A 22,960-nucleotide genomic window follows, 5' to 3' on the forward strand; every position below is an offset into this window, starting at 1 on the left:
ACCAAAAGTTAACTCACCTTTTCAGGTAACTCACCTTTTCAGAAGAGAAACATTTGCTTCCGGCTTGAACAGCTTCCATCTTAGGGATGTGCGGGAAGCTGGGGTGCTGTCTTAGTTTTCCTTTTGGTTAACTGGGAGACGACTTCATGCTTAGCCTGCTCCTGGAGGCTGACCTGTGTGAAGGGAAGGAAGTCCTGAACAGGTGACTAACATCTACTGCCATTATTTTAGCTGCTAGTGGCAAAAACCACAGTCTGTGCAGGCTGGCCTGTCTGGAACAGAGCCTGCTAGGGGGGCAGCATGACATCGTTATCAAACAACGTTAGCAAAATCACAGCCATCCTCCACGTGTGTGCTTCCGCTGGGTTATTAGAAATGGCTCAGAACGTTCCATGGCCTCATTTGAGTAGTGTAAAAGCGGCTTCCATCAAGGGAATATTCTGTGGCTCACCACAATAGAAATTCTCTGCTGCTTTAGAAATGCCACTTTTAACCTTAGCCTGATGTCCGTTCCGTGTTACTGACCACATCTCCAGAGATAGGAGACAGTTCAATCCTCGATACTTTTCAATCTATAAATAGCCCATGGTGGCATTTGTTTCCCATTTACTGCCTCTGTATGAGATAGGCAAAGCCAAGTTTTCCCTGGTTTGTGAGGCGCACCTCACTTTCTTAGACAGTTGGGCCAAGATACCAGTGTTTTACTTTCCAGTCCTGATGTCTTCATATGAATTTTTGATGTTCCAGGAATCATGTGCCTAAGGCAAGGGTGGAAGGTGAAGCTGCTTTCCTTATGTGCACAAATGTGACAGCTAGACTTGTGGAGACTGAGGGCTAGATTTTCCATTGCACAGCACAAAGCAGAATATCCACATCAAAAGAACCTTCCTCCCCTACAACCACCAAACTTCTGTTCCATTTACAGCTCATCTTCTCAAGACTGGACTTATCTGCTTCCCTGTTCTTTAGCTCCTCCCTCTTCTTAGATGTGCCTAACTAATTAATGGCTCTTACCACAGGAGCTCCTACCACAGAAGTCTGGAGACTTCTTAGAAGTGTCCACTGTAGGCAACTGGGTGGGGTACAGAGCCCCACTCCAACTTCACCTGCCAACCAGCTGTGTTAGCAATGCAACAGAATTCCATTTTATGTTTGGAGTCTAAAAATGCTTAAAGTTTGCTGTCCTGTGAATATAAGACGCTGTACTGAACCCTGGGCAAGTACCACTCTGTGGCTTGCCCTCCTCTCCTTTAGATGGCGCCATTTTACTGCAGGGAGGCCACTTGGTCTCCCTTCTCCAGCGTCAATTAGTATTCACTGTGCAAAAATCAGGAAATTCCTTCATTATGCCGGTGCCCGGTAGCAATCTGATAATTAAGGTGGTGCTTCGGCATTTCCATTATAAACTCCACTTCTCAGGGAGGGTTGTGGCACAGCAATAAGAACTTGCTGAGAGGGTTTCACCTTGGGACATTTTAGAGCAAACACTGCATTTCCCTTCTAAAGGGTCTTTTTTTCTTAATCATATTATGTCAAGTCTGAGAAATTTATTTTTCTCCATGTGACCAAAAATAATTAAGAATTTATCTAGATTTTTTTGCAATTTTAATTCAGGCATTGGTTTGCATTTAACAAGCAATATTTGAAGTAATATACCCATTAATTACCCTGATTTGATCATTACACAGAGTACATGAATGGACATATCTTACACTACCCATAACTTTGTGCGATTATTATGTGGACAATTAAAAATGGAAAAATATAAAATAAAATGCAAGATGTCAAAGTGTCTTAATTAAAAAATGGAAAGAAATGTTTTGAATTTTGATGCTTGTTTTCCCAAAATGTTGAGCGGTTCTTGCATTACCTTCTCCATGCCCTCTTGTTTAAAGTTTATGTTGAAGCTGTCCACAATTAGGCAATACTAACTTATGAGACCCTTATCCAAAACTTCACCAGAAGGAATTCCTGTAGGTGCTTCCTAAGAGTCACTGCATGCCCCAGCTCCCCTGTCAGTGGAAGCTTGAGCACAGAATCAATGCAGACACAAGGGCTCTACTGTGTAAGTTCTCAGCCACTGTCTTACAGGTTTCTGGGGCACCATCTGCATGCTCCACATCAACATCTATGGGCATTTCAGAATAGACCCCATTTTCAGTGTTCTGTTTTAATCATCAGACACTGAACCATATCATGTGTCCTACCTTTTAGTCATAAAAATACCTAGGGACAGTGAGTTTTTCAGTTTACTGAGAAATATTTGTACATTTCTACATGTTTCCTTATACAGGCTTCAACCAGAATAAAACCTCAAGCTAATGACACATTTCTATTTCCCATAGCAATGCTCTTACTTTTAAGAGTCACTTGCAGTTGGTAAGTGACTATATCAGCTAGTTTGCTGTGGCTGTGTCCAAATTCCTAAGAGTGGGGATATTATAAAGAAAAGAGGTTTATTTTACTAACTGCTTTAGACGGTGAAATTCCAAGAGTGGATGACTATCTCAGCTCAAAACTAGTGCGCTAAGCTTCCAGTGGATGAGCCTCTGAGGGACCGACACAAACCTTACCGACAAGAGCAGAGATTACCTGGATATGCTTTTGTTTCAGTTTCTGGGAGAATTTTTTTCAATGGAATTTGTAAATTGCACGTAATAAAAACATTAGTAATATATTAGCTATCTTTCTTTTCAAAAACTTTACATTTCCATGTTATTTTAACAGCTATGTGTGTGAGCATGTATGCATGCTATGCTATAAGTGTGGTGAGAACAGCTTGTGGGGAGTTGCTTCTCTCCTTTCACCACAAGGGTCTCAGTGATCAAACTCGGGCCAGCAGGCTGACAGCAGGCATCTTACCCTTTGAACCACCTCACCAGTCCATAATTATCTTTCTTGTCACCATGACAGAATACAGGACATAAACAGTCTACTGTTTCAGAGTCTGTGTTCCTATACTCCCTACTCTTAGGCATGGCTTCATGGAAGAGAACATGTGATAAAGGCTTGTTTTTATGATGAACAAAACAAGAGAAAGAGATGTCACACGGGCTGACTGATTTTAGCTTTTGAATCTGACCAGGCCCTTCACCTGTGGGAAGGTTCTGACTGGCCCCACCCTCAGTGAATCCTTTCTCTATGCTCACAGATGAAGCCAATGGTGCACTCCACCAGTCTCCCAGCTGAAGCCAAACTGATACAGAAGGTTCTGGTCCCAATGGCAACAATGGATATCTACCTTGTGCATTGCCCAGGTGATATTTCTCTACTATTACTGAGACCAGAAAGGTGCACCAGCCACACCTTGTTTGATATGATCCACATAGAAAATTAATATCTGAATGTTGGTTACCAACCTCCTTTGTACGTCACTAGCTAGTATTTTTTGTCTACTGGCACTGATTTGTCCATCTAAAAGGCAGATTTGGGGCCTAAGCAGGTCACAGTTCCAGGATTTGTAGCTCTAAAATCCACATGGGTTCAGAGGCGAGTTATGGCGTCGTCAGAAGATCAAGGTGATACAGAGATGACACATGCCTCGGTGCCACTGGGAGCTGACACAGAAAAAGAGAGGAGAGAGAGGAGAAATGGGGGTGAAAGGCAGAAATGAGCAGGACTGTGTCACTTCCCACAATTAGAGTTGATATCTAAAAAACAAATAAATTCACAGGTGAGTCATGAGAATGGGAGTAGAATTACTTTTGTGTAACTGATACAAAGATTGAAAACAATTCCCTCCTTCCTCCTGTGTTGGCTCGGCCTACAACATCTGTTTCTCAAAACACACACACACACACACACACACACACACACACAAAGGTAGATTTTAAAATACTAACTTAATTGTAAATCAAGATTGATTTCTAGGAAGCTCAGGAACAGAGGACTTGACAAATGGTGGGGCAGAGGTGTGTGCAGATGGAGGTCAGCTGTAGACACTTCTTGTCTGAAGAAAGCGGAGCCACACAGGAGCCTGAAAATCATAGTTGAATCTAGTTGGCTTCACTGCAGAAGTTTCCAGGATAGAGCTGTCAGTGACAGGTTGGCCAGGGGCGTTGAATTCTTTATACCAGGTGTGGGCTGTGTCCCCTTTTCTGCACAACAAACTGTTATTCACCCTTCAAGACGTAATTCCTGTGTCATTCCTGTTAGGATATTATAAGAGAAGGGGGAGAGATTAAGGACTAAGGATGGGGGTATGCACAAATAGGAAGGCTTTCACAGGATAGATGGAAAAGTATATTGGTGCAGCCATTGTGGAAACAGTGTATCAGAACAGAACTGCCATATGACCCAGCCAACCATCCTCCAGAAATATAACCAGAAAACAAGCCAGTGTCTGTGGACAGATGAGAGGGTGTGGAAACTAGAACACATGCATACATATATGGATGTAGCATAAGCCAGTCTAGAGCTCTGATATACAACACAAAGATTGCCAGACATTTTATATTATTGGGGGGATTATTTTTCTACATTGGTGCTTTTATTTGCTCTTGTCCACAGGCTTACCTGCTCTTGTCACACGGGCATAAATGGATCATTGTGCGAAAGGATAAATGTGTTAACTTGCTTTGCTGTGATAGTCTTACTATCCTTGTATCCTATAAAATCATGTGTATTCTTAAAATACATGCAATAAAATTTATTAAAATGTTGTGGGAGAAAATGTAACATCGGCTCCAAGTGGCCTGTCCTCCTGTGAGAACCTACTCAGTCCTTCCTACATGGCATTTCACTACATCTCCATGTGAAATGTACTGCCAAAGAACTCTGAAGGATGCCATTATTCCCAGTGGACTGTGTTCTAAAGGATCAAGTCTTGTTTTGTTTTGTTTTGTTTGTTTATTTATTTTTTGAGAGAGGGTTTCTCTGTGTAGCCCTGGCTGCCCTGGAACTCACTCTGTAGACCAGGCTGGCCTCGAACTCAGAAATCCACCTGCCTCTGCCTCCCAAGTGCTGAGATTAAAGGCGTGTGCCACCACCGCCTGGAGAGGATAAAGTCTTGTACTAGCCTTGCTCAGGAGACTTGGTAATACTGTCAGACACTGGCTAGTGAGTTAGATGGATACATGCACACATGGGTTTCTTGCTTTATTATTGGTTTGCTACACTTGAGTGATTAGGAGGAAATAATTAGTGGCTAAAAGCCAGCTTTTCATTGTGGTTACGGATGGCATTTTTGGTTTATTTCCACCCAGCACCCTAGTTTGAAGAGAATGCTGGGAAACCATGTGCATTTCGATAAAAATACCTAAGACTTCCTGAATCTGGAGATCAAACCAGGCTGGGAATTCCACCATGAATTCCCAGTCCCCAAGCTAGCTCTGCTACTCTAAAATTAAGATGGCCACTCATTTTTGTGAAACATTTGCTAGCTGGGAATGTGGTTAACAAGCAGTGAACTGTTCAGATGCCCGGAAGGTATTTCCTAAGAGACCACACGTCAAGTACTGGCTGAATCATGAGCTTCCCTTGGACAACAATAGGATGCTTTGACAGGCGAGGGGAGGGCTGTGCTGGAGTGATACCTGGCCTACACTAGAGCTGCCCAATCTGAGGCTGGGAGAAGGAAAGGGGAAACTGGAGACTGACTCACCGACACTGTATTTTCATGGGAGTTGCTTCTATGGGAATGTTCCTGGGTCAGAAAGAGCCACTTAAACTTTTTACCTCAACTCATGTTTAACTTAACGGATATTCTTCCACTCCCTTTAATTCTCAGCACACAGGCATTACTGAGGTAACAGTAGAATTTAATCTAAAGAATAAAATAAACTCTAGCGCCAGGCATGGGAGTCTCCCTTCAAGTTGTTGGCCAGAGGTGTCCAAGAGACTCCCAGAATAATATAGGCTATTGCCATTGCCCTTGGTTACCTCTCCAAACTTGAAGGTAAGACCCTGTTGATGAAGAAACCACACACTTCAGACATAGGACTTGGAGGATCTCAGCTATAACTAACATGGATGCATCTTCTCCAAAGACTAGCTCTCAGTATGCATCTAAGAACCATAAGGTGCCGTGCAAGCTCCCAAGGGGGAAAAGCATTAGTCCCACTGAGCTACAAAGTCAATGGTCTTGCTAGATATCCCTAAAGGAGCACTAGTGGCATTTTTATCATAGGGATAACCAACAATTGTCTAATTGGACTATCAATAGGAGGGAATTCATACCTATTGCTATAAACCTAGCCAAATATCCACGATAGAGAGGGTTTTAAACCCTGGAGAACCTATCTCTGCCATTTTCTGAAACCAATATAAATTCTAACTATATATTCTGAACACTTATCCTTATACCCAGACAAGTGTAGATCTCTCACCTCATGAAAGAAGTTTCCTTTTGCAGCAGACAGAGACTATTATGGAGATCCACAATTGGTCAAAATTCAGAGCATAAGCGATCATGGAGTGCCCAGCCCCAGTTAGTACACCCACTATGCAACTTCTATATCTAGGGATCAGGGAACATTGAGAAAGAGTGGAGAAAAGTGTGTAAGAGCCACAGGACTCCACTATTAGATAGTACCTTCTAGACATGACAGTGAAGCTGTACCCACAAAAATCTCAACAATATGGCTGCTTTAACAAGACTCCCATTCTATTAGCACCATGAAGATGTAGATGGGGGAAATTTCAAAAGGCCCCCATTCCTAGATGAAAAGCCACAGGCAATCATTCACTGGCTCATGAGAAAGGGAGAATCAGTTTGCTCCAGGGATGAACCCCATGATAGATTACTGAATCTCAAGTGGTCAGCCCTAAGTACATGTATGTATGAGCAATACTAAAGGGGCTCAGTAGGATATATATATATATATATATATATATATGCAGTAAAACTTTGAAAATGAACCATGTACATATATATATGTATGTATAGATAGATATATACATATATACATATGTATATATATGTATGCATGCACATATATATATATATATATATATATATATGAAGTTGAGAGGGAGAAGGAAAACCTAGAAGGGGTTGGAGGGAAGATTAGAAGTAATATACTTATATTTTAAATTCTCCAAAAAAATTAAAGATTAAAAAAAAATGAAGTTGAAAGACATAGTAACTGGCTTTAAGAGTTACTACAAAGAGACAGTAATGAGGACAGGGTGACAGTAGAAGCCACGACACATAGTACATTAGTCATTTGTTTTGTTGCTACAGCAAAATGCTTGACAAAAGTAACTTAAGAAGGGAAAGGCTTACCTTGTTTCGTAGGGCATGGTCACAGGTCTTACTGTGTCCACCACCAGGAAACAGAGCACAGAATGCTCATGTCCAGGTAGTGGCGTCCTTTTGCTGCAGTCCAGCATCCTAACCCTTTAAACCGTGCTGTCCATACTCCCACCGCAGCTAACTGAATCTAGATAATCCGTAAGATAATCCGTAATAAACATGCTCAGAAGCTGACCTAATCTAAGTAATCCCTCCCAAGCGTGTCCTGAAAACGGTCTCCTGGGTGATTCTAGACCAGAGTGACTCTCGATATTGAGCATGACACATAGGATATAGTAAAATTTTGAAAACAAACCCATGTACATGTGGCCTGTTGGTTTTTAATTAAAATACAAAGGTATTCAATGGGCAAAAATAAAGTGTTTTTAACAAATGATATTGAAAGACCCAAACAGCGGCTTCTTTAGAAGAGTATTTATCCTTGTTCATCCCTCCCATCAAGGAGCTAATCTTCTTGTTTCTTGGGCCTTCCCTCTCCTATATAAACCTGAACACTCTGCAGGGAGCTGAGGACAGACCCAGTTGTCAGAAAAATCTGAAGTACAATACTGCTGCTCAGAACTTCACTATCTCAGCCTCTGCCTCTTTACACATTGTCTTAGTCTAGTTTGCATTGGTAGAACTAAGTAGCTGAACCTGAGCGATTTATTCTGATTCTGATGTGGAACTGCTGCTGCTTCAAATTATAGCAGAAAGACTGACATATACATGCAGAATAGAAGGGAGTCAAAGGCATTAAATACTCTGTGTGGTGTGTGTGTGAGTGTGAGTGTGTGTGTGTGTGAGTGTGCGTGTGTGTGTGTGAGTGTGCGTGTGTGTGAGTGTGCGTGTGTGTGAGTGTGTGTGTGTGAGTGTGCGTGTGTGTGTGTGAGTGTGTGTGTGTGTGAGTGTGTGTGTGAGTGTGTGTGAGTGTGTGTGTGTGTGAGAGTGTGATTGTTTGGGGGGTGGTTATGGGTATGTCCATGTGTTACTGTGTCAAATATCTATCCTCACTTTTTCACCTTGTTTGAGACAGACTTCTCTCAGGCATTCTGAAATATGTTTGTGTGAAAATGCACTTAAAGCTGAGGAATTCTCGTCTTGGCTTCTGCCTGGGTTTTTATCGGATGACTTCTACACGAGCTAGCTTCCTGTGTCTTTATGTCCCTACATTCAAGGCGCTCTTTCCAAAGAGAGTGAGGATAACGTGGCTAGAAACCTGCAATTAAGCAACATTTACACATTTGGCTTACTGTAGCGGGTTTAATCTGTGTAAGTGCCATGTATTCACTGTTTCTGTCACAGAGGGATAGGTATGAAAACAAGTTGAGATGCTGCTATATAGACACACACACCCAGACTGCCTAATGGAGTCAGCTGGTATCTTACATCTCCATAGAGGCTCAGTCTCTGCTCATTCAGAAACTCTGCTGAAGCAGGGGACTGACTTCACAACCAGGAAATAGAAGCCTCTTAAGGAGTAACAATCAAAAGATTTTTATCTTAATTTACTTCCACCTCCTGGCTACAGAACGGTGAGGGAACTGATAGCAATCATCGTCTGTTCTGAGGTGCACAGGGCCTGACCATAATGAAGAGAGGACACTATTTATTACATAGGTATTTTCAAGTGTAAGATGCACTGCAGGGTTGAGACATTTCTATCAGGAAAACTGCCTGTCACAAATGACAATGGGATGAGAAATCAATGTCCTCCCTCACTCCTGGAAACCGCTACGTGTGCAGCAGTCTAGCTGATTCCTAACAGTAGCCCCTTCTTCGATGCCTTCTGAGGCTTCTGCATTAGGCTGTTGCAACATCTTTGCAAACATCTAGGTACTCAGATGCAATGACGAGCCAACTTCCAGTCTCATAATTAGTGAGGGGCTGGACATGGTAGGGGGCATCTAGGTGAGGTATATAGGATGGTCACTTCACACAATGGGGTGTGTTGCTGGAAGCAGATGCCAGGGTCACCTCCTTAGGTTCCTTACCTGTTCAGTTCTCTGGCTAAGGGGATCTGGAACACACCCTGGAGGTCTGAGCCACCCTAGAGGATGTTTGATCAGTGCACCTGCCTCTAATCTTCTGGCTTCCATTTCGAAGGCAGCATAATCCTATTTCATCAAAAGGCAACTTTGATGAATGGGCTTGTGTCTTGCTCTGCCCTACCTCTTTGTTACACTCCCCACCACCCATTCCTGGCCGAAGCCCAGCTGGGAGGAGGGCGGTCCTTACAGCAAAAGAAATAGCAAAAGAAAGACTACTTCTGCTAGTTAGGGAGAAAGCTAAAGCCACCTGTCTAAACTGAATGTTTGCTGCTGCCAAGCTGAGGTGGAGGGACAATGCCCTCAGCTCCCTCACTGGGAACCTCATCCTGGATCATGGAAAGAGGCAGGTCTCTCATGGTGGGGGTAGAAAGAGGTTTTCCACTCTAACCAGGATGTAGCCACTGGAGAAGATGTGTTAGCCTTGATGTGCTGGCCCATAGGCTCATACCCTGCTGGCAGAACAAACAAGGAGGGGGTGTTGTTTTGTATTGTGTGGACCAACATGGCCCCACTGGGGGTCTGCCTGTGGGTGGAGTCCTGCCTCCTTTAATCCAGGGTGGGATGGAAGACTTGAAACTGACAGAGCATGTGAAAGCAAGACAAAATTCTGATAGTCTGTGGAAGGTAAACATTTTCTTTCAGGATCCTCTCCTGGTGTGGACCACCTGTGCTGTTTCCCAACTATTCACCTCCATCTATTCAATTCTCTCAGTAAACATTCCATGGGTGGTACTCCAGGAAGGGCACTAGATGCTGGGGAGGAGAGATATCACAGCAGCATCTCTGCCCTCACTCAGCTCCCACTGCTCCTTTCAACAGCCAAAGGAACCTCCTTCAGCTCCACCTACTTCTCACGTGACTAGATTCCCAAGCCTTGGATGAGCAGGTGCAGTGGGCATCACTCCTGCATGACATCAGTATATTGGATGCTGACTCTCTGCAAATCAAACCAGACACTGGAGCCCTTAGAGATGTCCAGGTAGCTCACTTTTTTCAAACATGCACACTGAAGTCCAGATCCAGCCAAGACCAGCAGACCTCCAAATTGGCGTGTGACCGACCAGAGCTTCTAGCTCCCTAGACTCTGTTCTGTGGCTGCTGAATTTCTTCTTCTCCTTCTTGCCCAGCTTGGCTTTCCATGGCTGAGGGCTTTTTGATCCAAATATGAACACAGAAGAAGTATTCATGTCAATGGTTTTTATTGCAAGAGCAACCCATAACTTATTTTTGGAATTCATAGCATTTCCCCTGAAATAACTCAGTAGGTGATGAATCATTTGGTCCAGTAGCAGCTGAATCTTGTGTGGGACATGGCCCAGTGCAGCATCTACCTTCATTATGAAGGTTTATCCTGGAATCTGCTTTCCCTCCTGAGACCAAAACAAAACAAAACAAAAAAATAGCTTCCAATACTTCAAGGTTTTTATTTGACTTTATTTATTTAGTCAGTTTTTCTGAATCATCTCTTTCTTTAAACTGGTCTGACAGCTCCATGTTGAGTCTTCCAAATAACTACTTAGGGTTGAAAATGGAACTCCTCCCCTCCCCCATTTCAAGCAAGGCTGCTCATTAAAAAAATAAATGTTCAAGCCTCTGAGGTCCTACTTGCTCGGCCTTGGGAAGGAAAGGGGGAATATTATTTATGTCCCATCATAATAACATTTGAGTTGAGATTTTTGGTGATTAATCTACCAGATTCTGAGACCAGTGATAAGAGATTGGCAAAAGAAGTAGGTGAGTCCAGTTTAGGCACGCAGAAGATCTGAGATGAAGAAGTGCATCAACACTACAAGGACTCAAAGCAGTGAATCTCAACTGATGAAGGTGCAATGCTCAAATTAGATCTAGAGTCTCCTGGGACTTGGTTTCCAGACACCACTGCTCAGCCACACTAAGCCCATGGCTGCCATTTCACCATTTTTTTTCTCCTCTAAAAATTACTAGAGATTAAAGTCAACCCATCCTTATATCAGATGGTGTCATGAAAAATAGATTAATGCGACAGAATAGAGAATCAGAGATGCTCCACATATAGATCAGTATGCCACGAGAGCATCCTTTAAAAAAACAGGGGAAATCAAGATGTTAAGCCTTATACTGTATCATGAATATATGTACATGTGTCCTAGTTAAACTTTGATTTTCTTTCATTCTGATTTTTTTAAAATAAAAAGTAATAATTTTATGTAATAGAATCAATATGAAAATACTGATTTTCAGGATAGGAGACTATTGTATAACTATAGCAGCAAAGACACTCTCCTAAGAGTTTACTCTGTATCAAAAAATAAAGAAGCATTATATCTGGCTACATAAATATTATTATTTTTTTGTTCTTGAGACTATAATTACATTATTTCCTCCTTTTTTTCTTATCTCTAAACCTTCCCATGTCTTTATTCAAATACATACCTTCCTTTTCTTCACTTGCTCTACAAGTATAAATGTCTATGAACACACAGGCATACGCATGCACACACACACACACACACACACACACACACACAACCTCCTCCGTCTGTATAGTGTTACCTGTATGTATATGCTGTCAGAGCTAACCATTTGGTATTGGATAACCAACTGTTGCGCTCTTCCTTGGGGAACACTGTTTCTTCCACTTTAAGCCTTTCTTAGTTGCCTGTAGTTCTATGTACTGGGTGAGGCATCCTAAGATTCCCCAACTTCCACGTTAGCATGTCTGTTGGTATCATCTTTGTTTATGTCATGTTTAGGTGGCCAAGTTGGTGAGACTTCATGCATATACCTTCTGACATTTTTAGGAGACACAATCGTACAACAAATTCCCTGTTCCTCTGGCTCATAGAATCCTAACCCCTTTTCACAATGATCCCTAAGCCTTTTGGTACAGCAGTTATTTTGTAGATGTATCAGTTGGGACTGGGCTTCACCCCACTGCATTTTTATTGGTTGTTGTATTCTGTAATGGTCATCATCTGTTGCAAAATGAAGTTTCCTTAATGAGGGATGAAAACTATTAATTTACTGTTGATGGGTGTATTCACCTAATAGAGTCAATATTTAGCATATATAAGGTCCTGGATTCTATGCCAAGCATCACCAAAAATAAATTAATACATAAACATATGCATAAATCAGTGAAATTTCAAAACAATCACAGTCATCTACACACATACCATAATATATATGGCAGAGAAAAGATCAATATCTCTACTATATAGATTTTTATACATGTATACAAAAAATATATATTGATGATAGATTATAGAAAAAAATATAAACAGGTATCCCACTGAAGAAGAGAGATAGAAAGGGGTAATGAACATACACACACATATCTATTTATAGCCTCATTTGTAATCAAGTGAAAGTTTCAATAATTACAATATTGAAAGCATTCATTTTATTATAATTTATTATTATAAATTTGCATTTATATTATATACCCAAATATATACTCAACAGTTATTATCTGAAATTGGTCAGTTTTCTTTTTAGTGAATTTGCCTAGCACTTATTAAAAAGTACAGAAAATAAGCATTCTTTCCAGCTCATAGAAATGCAAATTGAAATAACAATTCTACAGAGAAAACTTGACAATCAAATAGAATTTTTCAAATGTGTTCTCTGGCTGAGAGCGCAGCTCAGAGGCATAGTGTTAGCCTAGCACGTGAAAGGCTCCGGGTTCAATTCCCAGCTCTACAAAACAACCCAAGAAATAAATCAAAGCACTTTTTGCTAGATTTAGTGGCTGTAATATAAATAAATGAAAGCACTTTTGCTAGATTTAGTGGCTGTAATGTCATGCCCTTGGGACGCTGAACCAGGGTCTAGACTACCTAGGAAGAACCTATTTCAAAAACTAAGAAAATAAAGGAAGGGGAGAAGGAAGGAAGAAAGGAAGTTAAGGGTAAGCAAGGTGTAGTGGATAATGCACCAATTACCATGGCTTTTGATCAAAATTTGATCCCTGGAACTCACATGATAGAAGAAGAGAATTGACTCCTGAAAGTTGTCCTCTGACCTCCACCTGTGCATCATGACACATCAACCCCCTCCCCATACATACCAAATGAATAAATAAATAAATGCTTTTTAAATTTAAATTATTTCTCTATTAAGCAGGACATATATAATATCAAAATCTAGACTTATCCTAAGGATTAAAAACAAGGCATTGAGGGAAAGGTATTCACTGTAACATTACACATTTTTCAAAAAAGACAAGAAAAATATGAGGGAAATCATTTAGCTAGTAAAGATTAAAAGTTTAAATTGTGACCTAAATGCGTGATGCACAAAAGTGGCATAATGTGAAGAAGGCACAGTTCATGCAGTAGAAAAACTGTGGTTTTCCCATTGTATTCCCTAAGGGAACTTGTCCCCAAATGGAGGCCTGCTTACATCCAACACCATGTAAGTAAAGTTAACTTAGGTGCATGTGCAAAGAAAGACATAACAATGGTTTCTTTTAAGTATTGGATATTATGAGAAAGACAACAAAAGTTCTTTCTTCATTGCTCCATTGTTCACTTCAATAAACACATAGGATTCTTAAATCAGAGGGTAATGAGATCGTTCTAACATGTCAAGCTGCCTATAAAGTGTCACCCTGTGGCCATGCTTTTCTCCCATGAGTTACAATGTGTTGTGCTTTTTGTTTCTCAGAACTCCGTAAGAACTAGTAATAGGCAAAGAGTTTCAGCTGCCTCCCCAACTCCCTGACAATTGTCCCAGGCTAATTAAAGCGCTTTGATGCATGACCTGTGATTTCAACCACAGCTTCCTGGATGCTTCAGAGACAGCATGAGGAAGCATTTGAGGAACAGGGTGTGGTTCCAGGATGTGCCTTGGCCTCTTAAGTCTTCAAGCCACACTGGGATGCAAAATCATAACTCTCCCAGGTGTCAGGGACATGTGGTATGGGAGAATGAACTGTGCAAGTGAGAATCACTGAAGCTAAGCTGCACCACACCTTATGACCTGCTTGTGTGCTTTTCTTTCATGTGTGTGCTTGTTCGTGTGTGTGTGAGTGCAGGTGTGCATGCATGCTTGAGGTGTGTGTGTGTGTGTGTGTGTGTGTGTGTGTGTGTGTGTGTTTGACAATCTTGGGTGTCATCCTCAGAAATACCATCCACCTCGTTGAGAACAGGGTCTCTCATTGGCCTGGGCTAGGCTGACTGGCCAACAACTTTCAGGGGTTCCTCTCTCTTCTCTATGGTGCTGGAATTACCAAGTACACCACCATGCCTGTCTTTTGGGGGAGTAGAAAGTTCAAGACAGGGCTTTTCTGTGTAGCCCTGGCCATCCTAGGTCTTGTTCTGTAGACCAGGCTGGCCTCCAACTCAGTTCCACCTGCCTCTGCTTCCCAAGTGCTGAGAGTAAAGGTGTGTAGCATCACTTCCTGGCTCCTGTAATTATTAGAAATAATTCTTTTTTAAAAATTTAATAAATTGATATTGAGAGGTATCAATATACAGTTATTCATTTTTGCTATTTTGTTATAGTTGTTGTTGATAGTGCATGAGCATATGTGTGTGTGTGTGTTTCCTTTCTTTGGCTTATGCTGGTGTGAGATTATTTATTGCCTACAGTTTTGTGGGTATAGTTAACCTTCTTGGGTTGGAATTTTCCTTCTAGTACTTTCTATAAGGCTGGACTTGTGGACAGATATTGTTTAAATTTGACTTTATCATGGAATATTGTCCTTTCTCCATCTGTGGTGTTAAAAGTCTCACTGGGTATATTACTCACCTGGGGTCTCTTAAGAGTCTGTGGTCCATCTGTCCAGGCCCTTCAGGATTTTAGAGTCTCCATTGGAAAGTTGGGTTTAATTCTGATAGGTCTACTTTTATATGCTACTTCCTACTGCCCCCTTCATCTTTTAATTTTCTTTCTTTGTTCTGTGTGCTTAGTGCTTTGATTATAATATGGAGAGGGGACTTTCATTTCTGGTCCAATCCCTTTTGTGTTTTGTAAGTTTCTACCTTTATAGGCATGCCCTTCTTTATGTGAGGAAACAATTCTTCTATGATTTTGTTTAAAATATCTTCTAGGCCTTTGAGCTGGAAATCTTCTCCTTCTTCTATTCCTATTATTCTTAGATTTGGTCTTTTCATGGTGTCCCAGGTTTCCTGCATGTTTTGTGTTAAGGAGTTTTTAGATTTAATATTTTCTTTGACCAATGTTTCTAGTTCTTCTATTGTGTCTTCAACACCTGAGATTCTCTCTAACCATCTCTTGTATTCTATTAGTGATGCTTAAATCTGTAGTTCCTGTTCACTTGCCTACATTTTCCATGATGGGAGATAGAATTCTGGCCATGTGCTTAGCCCTCTGATCTGGCTGGGGGTTCTCTGGGGTTCAGAATTCTGGCTTGACTTCTGGTGGGGTAGGAGGGTTCTGTCTGGTTTTTCAGAGATCAGGCCTCATCTCTGGGGTTCAAGATCATGGCCTGGCCTCTGGTTGTGTAGGGGGCTTCTGCAAGAGGTATGGGTCAGGATATGGTGATGATGAGAAGAGGGGAAATTGGGGTTTGGTATGGATGGGGTGGGATGCTGGTCTTATCTGTGTTCAAGACTCTGGCCTGAGTGAGGTAACCCAGACTCAGAAAGATAAACATGGTATATACTTACTTATAAGTGGATATTGGCTGTAAAGTCAAGAATAATCATGCTACAATCCACAGACCCAAAGAGGCTAAGAAACAAGAAGGCTTAAGGAGAGACAGACACAAAGATCTTCCTGGGAAAGGGAAATAGAAAAGATCTTACGAGTAGTCTGGGAGTGGATAGGAGTAGGAGCAGGAGAGATCAAGTGGTGAGGATAGGGAGTGGGGAATTCTGAGAGAGACACCTGGAATGGGGGGGAGGGGCATTTCAGGAATGAGATAGAAATCTAGTGTAATGGAAACTTCATAGACTTTTCAAGGGTGACACTAGCAAAGACTCCTGTAATGCCAACACAGAGATTAAACTGGCCATCCTCTACAACCAGGCAAGACCTCAAGTAGAGGGATTAGAACACCAACCCAGCCAAAAAATACTTCTGATCTACAGTTTGTCAGGCCTGCAGGATGTTCTGGGACCAAAGCCTAGCATAATCATCATCAGAAAGACTTCATCCAGCAACGGATGGGAGCAGATAGAGTCCCACAGCCAAATATTAGGCAGAGCTTGGAGGAGTCCAGCAGAAGAGGGAGAAGGTGGATTTAGAGAGTAGAGAGACCAAAGGCACCACAAGAACACAGTCCATAAAATCAACTGACCAGTTCTCAAGTGGGCAAACAGATCAGGGAACTTTTATGGGTCTGGCCTAGGTCCTTTGTATATGTCATGGTTGCAGAGCTCAATATTCTTGTGGGATTCCTAACAGTGAGAGTAGGGGACTGTCTCTGACTTTTTTGCCCACCCTTGGGACCCTTTTCCTCTCACTGGGTTGCCTTGTCCAGCCTTGATGTGAGAATATGTGCCTGGTCTTATTGTAAATTGGCTTGCCATATTGTTTGCTAGCCTTGGAAGTCCTGCTCTTACCTGAGGGGAGGTGAGTAGGGGGCACTGATCTGGGGGGCAACACAGGGAAGATAAGGGGGAGAGACTAGAGGAGGAGAGGAAGAGGAAACTGCAGTCAGGATATAACATATAAGAGAAGAAGAACAAGAGTGAGAGGGAGAGGGAGAGAGAAGGAGAGAGGGAGAGAGAGAAACCCTAAATGAAATCTATGTAAAATAAAATGTATAGCTTTAAAAAATGTGCATATGGTTATTTTGCCTGTATATGCATATGGATATGTGCATGTATGTGTGTGTATGTAGATGACCAAGGAAACTGGAAGAGGGCATAGAGTCTCTAAGAACTAGAGTAGCAGATGGTCATGAACTACCATGTGGTTGCTCGGAATTGAACCCAGTCTTTTGCAAGGACATGGAGTGCTCTTAACTGCTAAGTCATCTCTCCACCTTGACACTTGTGTTTGTAAAAGTGCTGGTAATCAAACTTGGGTCCCCACATTTGTTCAAGCACTTCACAGACTTAGCCACTTCCCCTTTCTCTCCTTCTTCCTTTTCTGAGTATTCTTATATTTTATAAAGACTCCTCAGTTCTTCAAGAGTGGAACCACACTTCCAAACTTCAAGGCCAAAACAAAGATGTTCACCTCTAAAGGATTTCCTATTATATTAACTACCTGTACTGAAAATTATGAAACATGATCAATCAGAATCAGATTTCATTAGATACGACTGAGTATGTAAGACATGGCTCCTTTTTACAGCAGAATTATCATCCATGCCTATATGCCATCCCAATCACCCATGCCCAATGAAACATCCTTTGGTGTACTTTATCCCACAGCTGTATGGAGTTTCTTTAAATAAAATTCTCTGTTATTTTCTGCCTTTCCATAAGCAATCTGGCTGGTTCTGTCCATTTTCTTCTCCCACAATCTGACCTCTTAACTGTCAATGGTCTGCTGAAAGTGGCTTGTAAAGACCAAGAAGAATCTAGTGAGATGGAGTCCAAGAGCTTCCCCATATGCCCTCACAGAAGCATGAAGACCACCGGCAGCCTACAGGATCTCCCTTGCCCACTCACCAGCTGCTTACATCTGCACACTTCTCATATTGGTCTTCAATGTTTGTCTTCTCTTGTACCTTGATATTCCTCTTGTCAACTTCCCAATTCTCTTAGCTTTGTGTCTTCTTATATTTATAATTCTTAAATGTGGACTTTCAATTCACCTGTCCCCTAGACTAATAACATCCCAAAAGTGCTCTTTCAGACCTACTTCAACCCATCCTAATACATTGCTGCAGCTTTCACTTTCCAGCAAGAAAGTGGTCCTTGGGACCATAACTAGCTTATTTTCTTATCTCTGACATTAGGATGTCCACACCAACCCCACCTCTGTGATGATCCTTCTAAATTAGGCACGTTGAATATCCCTAATGACTCAAAGAGAAACTTGGGACATACAAGTAATAACTATTCTTCCTTAATACCTTCACTAAGATCTTCAAAGAAACTGTCATCATCATTATTCCAAGTTCCAGGGCCTGTGACTAAAATCAAACTTCTAGCCCTGAACTTGCACAGCAACCAGACTGCATAGGCAAATCCAGGCTTCTGGTTTGGTTCATATAATTCCATACCACACTAACGAGGTGCAGAAAACACAGCTGTCATGTGATCCATCATCCCAATACACAGTTTTCCTACAGTAGCATCTCCAGCCAATAAAAAAAGGTCGCATTTTATGAAAGTCAAAAGATGAGATTTGTCCCTTCTTGAAGTTCTATTTATTGATATAGTTTAAACACTATAGAATTCTTTCGAGCAAGAAAGCTGAACGGTATAGAGAGTCAATCAATGTATGGCCTTGAATGATAGACAGAGTGGTATTTGAATTATACTAGTTGAACATTTACTAATTGACCTTAAACAAATTCTTTTTCAATCCTCTATAAAGTGGGGATAAGGTCATAATTTTTATCATAGTCTCTAGAATTCTGAGCATTTGCAATGCGATGTCCTTGCAGTCCTGTCTGGAGCTGCATCCTGGCTCCTGCTGAGGTTAGTGACTCAGTCTCATCCATCCCTATATGGGGTAAAGTTTACATCTCCTCCATCGTCCTCTCTATGCTCCTCCACACTGGCTTCCTACAGACTAAAGTGTGTTGCACCAAATACTACATTTCTTCCATGATTTCCCCAGGTGCTGAAGCCACTGAGAGCATCTGAGAGATTCTACCTTAGTCATGCGATCAAGACGCTTGTTGGAGACTTGAAGAATGATATAATACTTTTGACTTGAAAGAGCCCATGGAGGAAATTGTTTCCACTGACTCTGGATCTTTACTAAATTACCACCTCTTGGGTCTGGATTCACGGCTTTGTGTTGGGATGCAGTAGAACCTGGCACAGGGCTCAGTGAAATACTCTATCACCTTCCTTTTGAAAACCCCTCACAGACTTCCTGTTACCATCAGAATAAGAAACTCACGCTGAGTTGGTGTATGAGGGCTGTGCCCTGCAGCAGGAATACATAGAGGTGTCTGGACATTCCTTGCACTTTGAAGCTGTTAATAACATGCACTGTTGTCCAACTGCTGGTCCACATAGATGCTTGTCTCTGTCCAGGTGAGGAGTTTCATGATAAATTTATTCCTCTCATGGCCCACTGTGGCTGGCACAACAGTAACCATCCATGTTCTTCAGACTTCAGTGGGGCTGGGATTCTGCTGTCAACAGGAGAACCAGCCCCAGATGGGTTAAGCTCATGAGCCTGTGACTTCATTTGTCTTACATGGGTCCACAGAACTCTCTGGTTGTGTAAGAGCCCTGTAATTTTTTGCTCCCCACACTTCTCCCTTGAACAGATTTCTTGGGTTGCATTTCACATACCACAAAATGTAATCATTGAAAGCATACAGTTCAGTGCTCTGAATATATCCATGGTCTTGTACAACATTCACTACACTCACATTGCAGAGCATTCTGTCTACTCTGCCAATGGAAACCCAGTATGCCTCAATAATCACTCAATATTTCTCCTTACCTGAATCCCAAGAGACTCACAGCCTAGATCAGAATCAAACCTAGTTGTCCTTTGCTAACAGTGGGGTCACAGAGTGTGTGCTTCTGGAAGAACCAGAAATGAACTCTGTTGCTTCTGTTTCACTGCCAAGATAAACAGTCACTTCGTGTCCCCGTTCTGCATCCAAACTGACCAATGAACCACAACCTACAGACAAATGTAAACATCAGCCAATGATGAACAGGCAGGATTGTATCCTCATTTACATAAAACCCATTAGACAGTGCGAAATCCCTCCTGTGTATAATAAGCAGAGAAGAGTGGGGCCCTGGTGAGGAGCATCTTCAATAGAAGACTCCCTGTCTTTCTTCCTGCCCAGGTTCCTCTTCAGTTTGTGCAGAAGGATAGCTTCACTCAGTTTGATCACTGCTTATTGCAAACAAGACTTCCTCTTATCCTCTATTCCTTCCTAGCGAAGTTCTGAGACTCTCAATTCAACATGCCCTACACTCTCTTGGCTTGCTAGTTCTGAATGTTTCAAGTGAGTGAAATGTTGCAGTATGAGGTCTTCCTTCATGATTGCTATCATTTACTGCATGCCAGGATTCCAAGAGACATTCATGTTGTCTTCTGATTAAAAATATGTCATCAGATTCAAAAGAGGAGCATTTTGCTCCTTTTTATCGCTGAATAATATTTCCTTGTGTGGTTAGGCTGCATATATTTGTTCACCTTTCAGCTAATGATCATAAAGTCTGATTTTTCCCTTTGGAGTTAAGCGCTTTCAGTAATGTGTGGTTATAGTTCTAATGAGGCTCAACAAGCAGAAGATAGCTCCTGTAGTTGAGTGAATGAAGTGCAGGGTTGAAGCAGGTGTTCATTGCCACATCTTACTCTGTTGCTTCCTTCACCTGCTGACACTCCGGTCCCTGCCCTTCTCTTCTTAGCTCTTGTCATTCCTCAAGCCATGGAATACTTTGTGTCATGAGGGGTCTAAGAAGTCTGTAATTCATACTTGGAACATTGGAGGCATTAGAGCAGGGAGTGCAGAGTCCTTTCCTCAGTCATGTGCCTCTGTTTTCTGACATTTCAGTCATTTCGTATCAGAAGCAATGCAGAGCTCAAGGCTCTCCATCCATCTGTGCGTAAACACTGGACACCAGAGGAATGAATCTCAGTTCTCTTCTCTCAACATCTCCCCACCACACAATCATGCTTTGGTTGTTGTTGTTGTTGTTGTCGTCGTCGTCGTCATCGTTGATGATGATGATGATGATATTTTATAAAGCTCTTTTTCCATTGTAGGCAATATATCAGCTTCTTTTCAAAAGGTGTTTGGAAACTCTGTCCCCAGTTCTGTTGGTGATGAAGAGCCTTCTGTGTGTTAGTAACCTCATCAATTTAGCCTGAGAACATGAAGCATAATCTTGACTAGAGAAGGGTTGAGATTGTTGGATTTTCCTCTGTCAAGACATGCACTGCCCTCAGGTGTGATGTTCCTTCAGGGATCCTCTGTTAAAGATTTATGTAATTCTCTGTGCATGGAAATGTTTATTTGAAAAGTAATTATTTTGGAGTCTATAGATTAAAATTAACTAATATGGCTCCACAAAAATATTATCCAGTTGAGTCTATAGTCTGCCAGAGAGTTTTTGCCTGTCTTTTATTGTATTCGTGGTATGTTCTACTCAAGTGGAAGCGCCCTTGTATACATTCAGATGCCCCACCACCTCTCCTGTGTTTATGACATCATGGTCCCTTCTCACCTTCCTTCTCCACATTGAACTTTTGGGTGTGAGAAATGCAGGTAAGATGACAACACATGCTGTTGAATGCCTCAAGTATTTTTCTGCATAGTCGCAAGCCTCTATCAGTTACAGACAAAAGTCTGGGGCTCCGTCACCATTGTGATGAATGTTGACTTAGCTTGAGGAAAAAAAAAACTAATTAAAGATGTGGAAAATACAAGCGTGGCTGACTTAAACAGGCAAAGGGAATTATCCTAGTTTTATATGCACTATCTAGACAGTGCTGGAGTCCTTTGGAATCAATTAGTTTTTAGAAATCAAACAAATGATCATCTTAGTCTTCGGATGAGAAGCAAATGTTGGATGAAAGAACATTCGACATGATGTAAGAAATGTGGCTTTTAAGATGTTTATATTCTCTTTGTGTGTTTTCCTGTGTTTTCTCTGTGTGTCTCTGATTCTCTCTCTCTCTCTCTCTCTCTCTCTCTCTCTCTCTCTCTCTCTCTCTCTTGCTCTCTCGCTCTCTCGCTCTCTTGCTCTCATTATTTTAGAGATGCAGCTTAACATTACTAGCTGAATAGGTTGATTTAATTTATGGTGGTTCCGTGGAATCCACAAGGGAGGACTTCCCTCTTTTCTTCTTCACAATACCTTTGCTTCAGAGCTCCATTTTGAAGTTTATCAAGGCAATGCTCTCACAGCGCTGCCCCCAACCCTGTTTGCAGACAAGTTCTACTCGAGTAAGCTGTATTTGGACAACCATATATTTCATTTAGACCTTTTGCAATGACTGGGCCAAGGTCAGTTTCATATTTGGTGGAAATCATAGAGCGACACTTGAGATAAACAGAATGTTTACTCTCTCCCTGTGAGCCTGGGCTGATATGTAAATTCATCCTTATTCTTTCATCAAATTTGCATTTCCCCTCTTAACCAAACACCACAGGGATCCAAATCAAACAGTTTTAATGATGGTCAACTCTTTCTGACCGATGGCCATATCAGAGGGAAAAAACAGCAATTTAGATTAAAATGAAAAGCTCGATGCAATAGAACTCTCCTCTCCAGGTTGTCGGTAATTGGAGAGGTGTTTTGATGCTTCACTGCTTAACAGTAATTACCATGGCCTCTGGCTTTTGCAGGCCTTCTCCTGCGCCCCCTTATCTCCTACAAACACGCCGCATTCACCCACTGGCCCAATTTTTTATTTTAGTTTTCTGGTCAAATAAATCAAGGATCTCCAGCAAAGTCTTAGCGTTGAAAGGGAGAGATGAAAGAGCAGAGGGGACAGCTTGATTGTCTGAACATTTCTTAGCTACTTCCTTCCATCCAGGAAGAGAGACCCAGAGAATAAATAACAACAGGATGCAGACGGAAAATCAGAACCCTGGGTTCTGTGGATAATTGTCTTCCTG

The sequence above is a fragment of the Mastomys coucha genome, unplaced genomic scaffold, assembly GCF_008632895.1.
Source record: "Mastomys coucha isolate ucsf_1 unplaced genomic scaffold, UCSF_Mcou_1 pScaffold15, whole genome shotgun sequence".
NCBI lineage: Eukaryota > Metazoa > Chordata > Mammalia > Rodentia > Muridae > Mastomys > Mastomys coucha.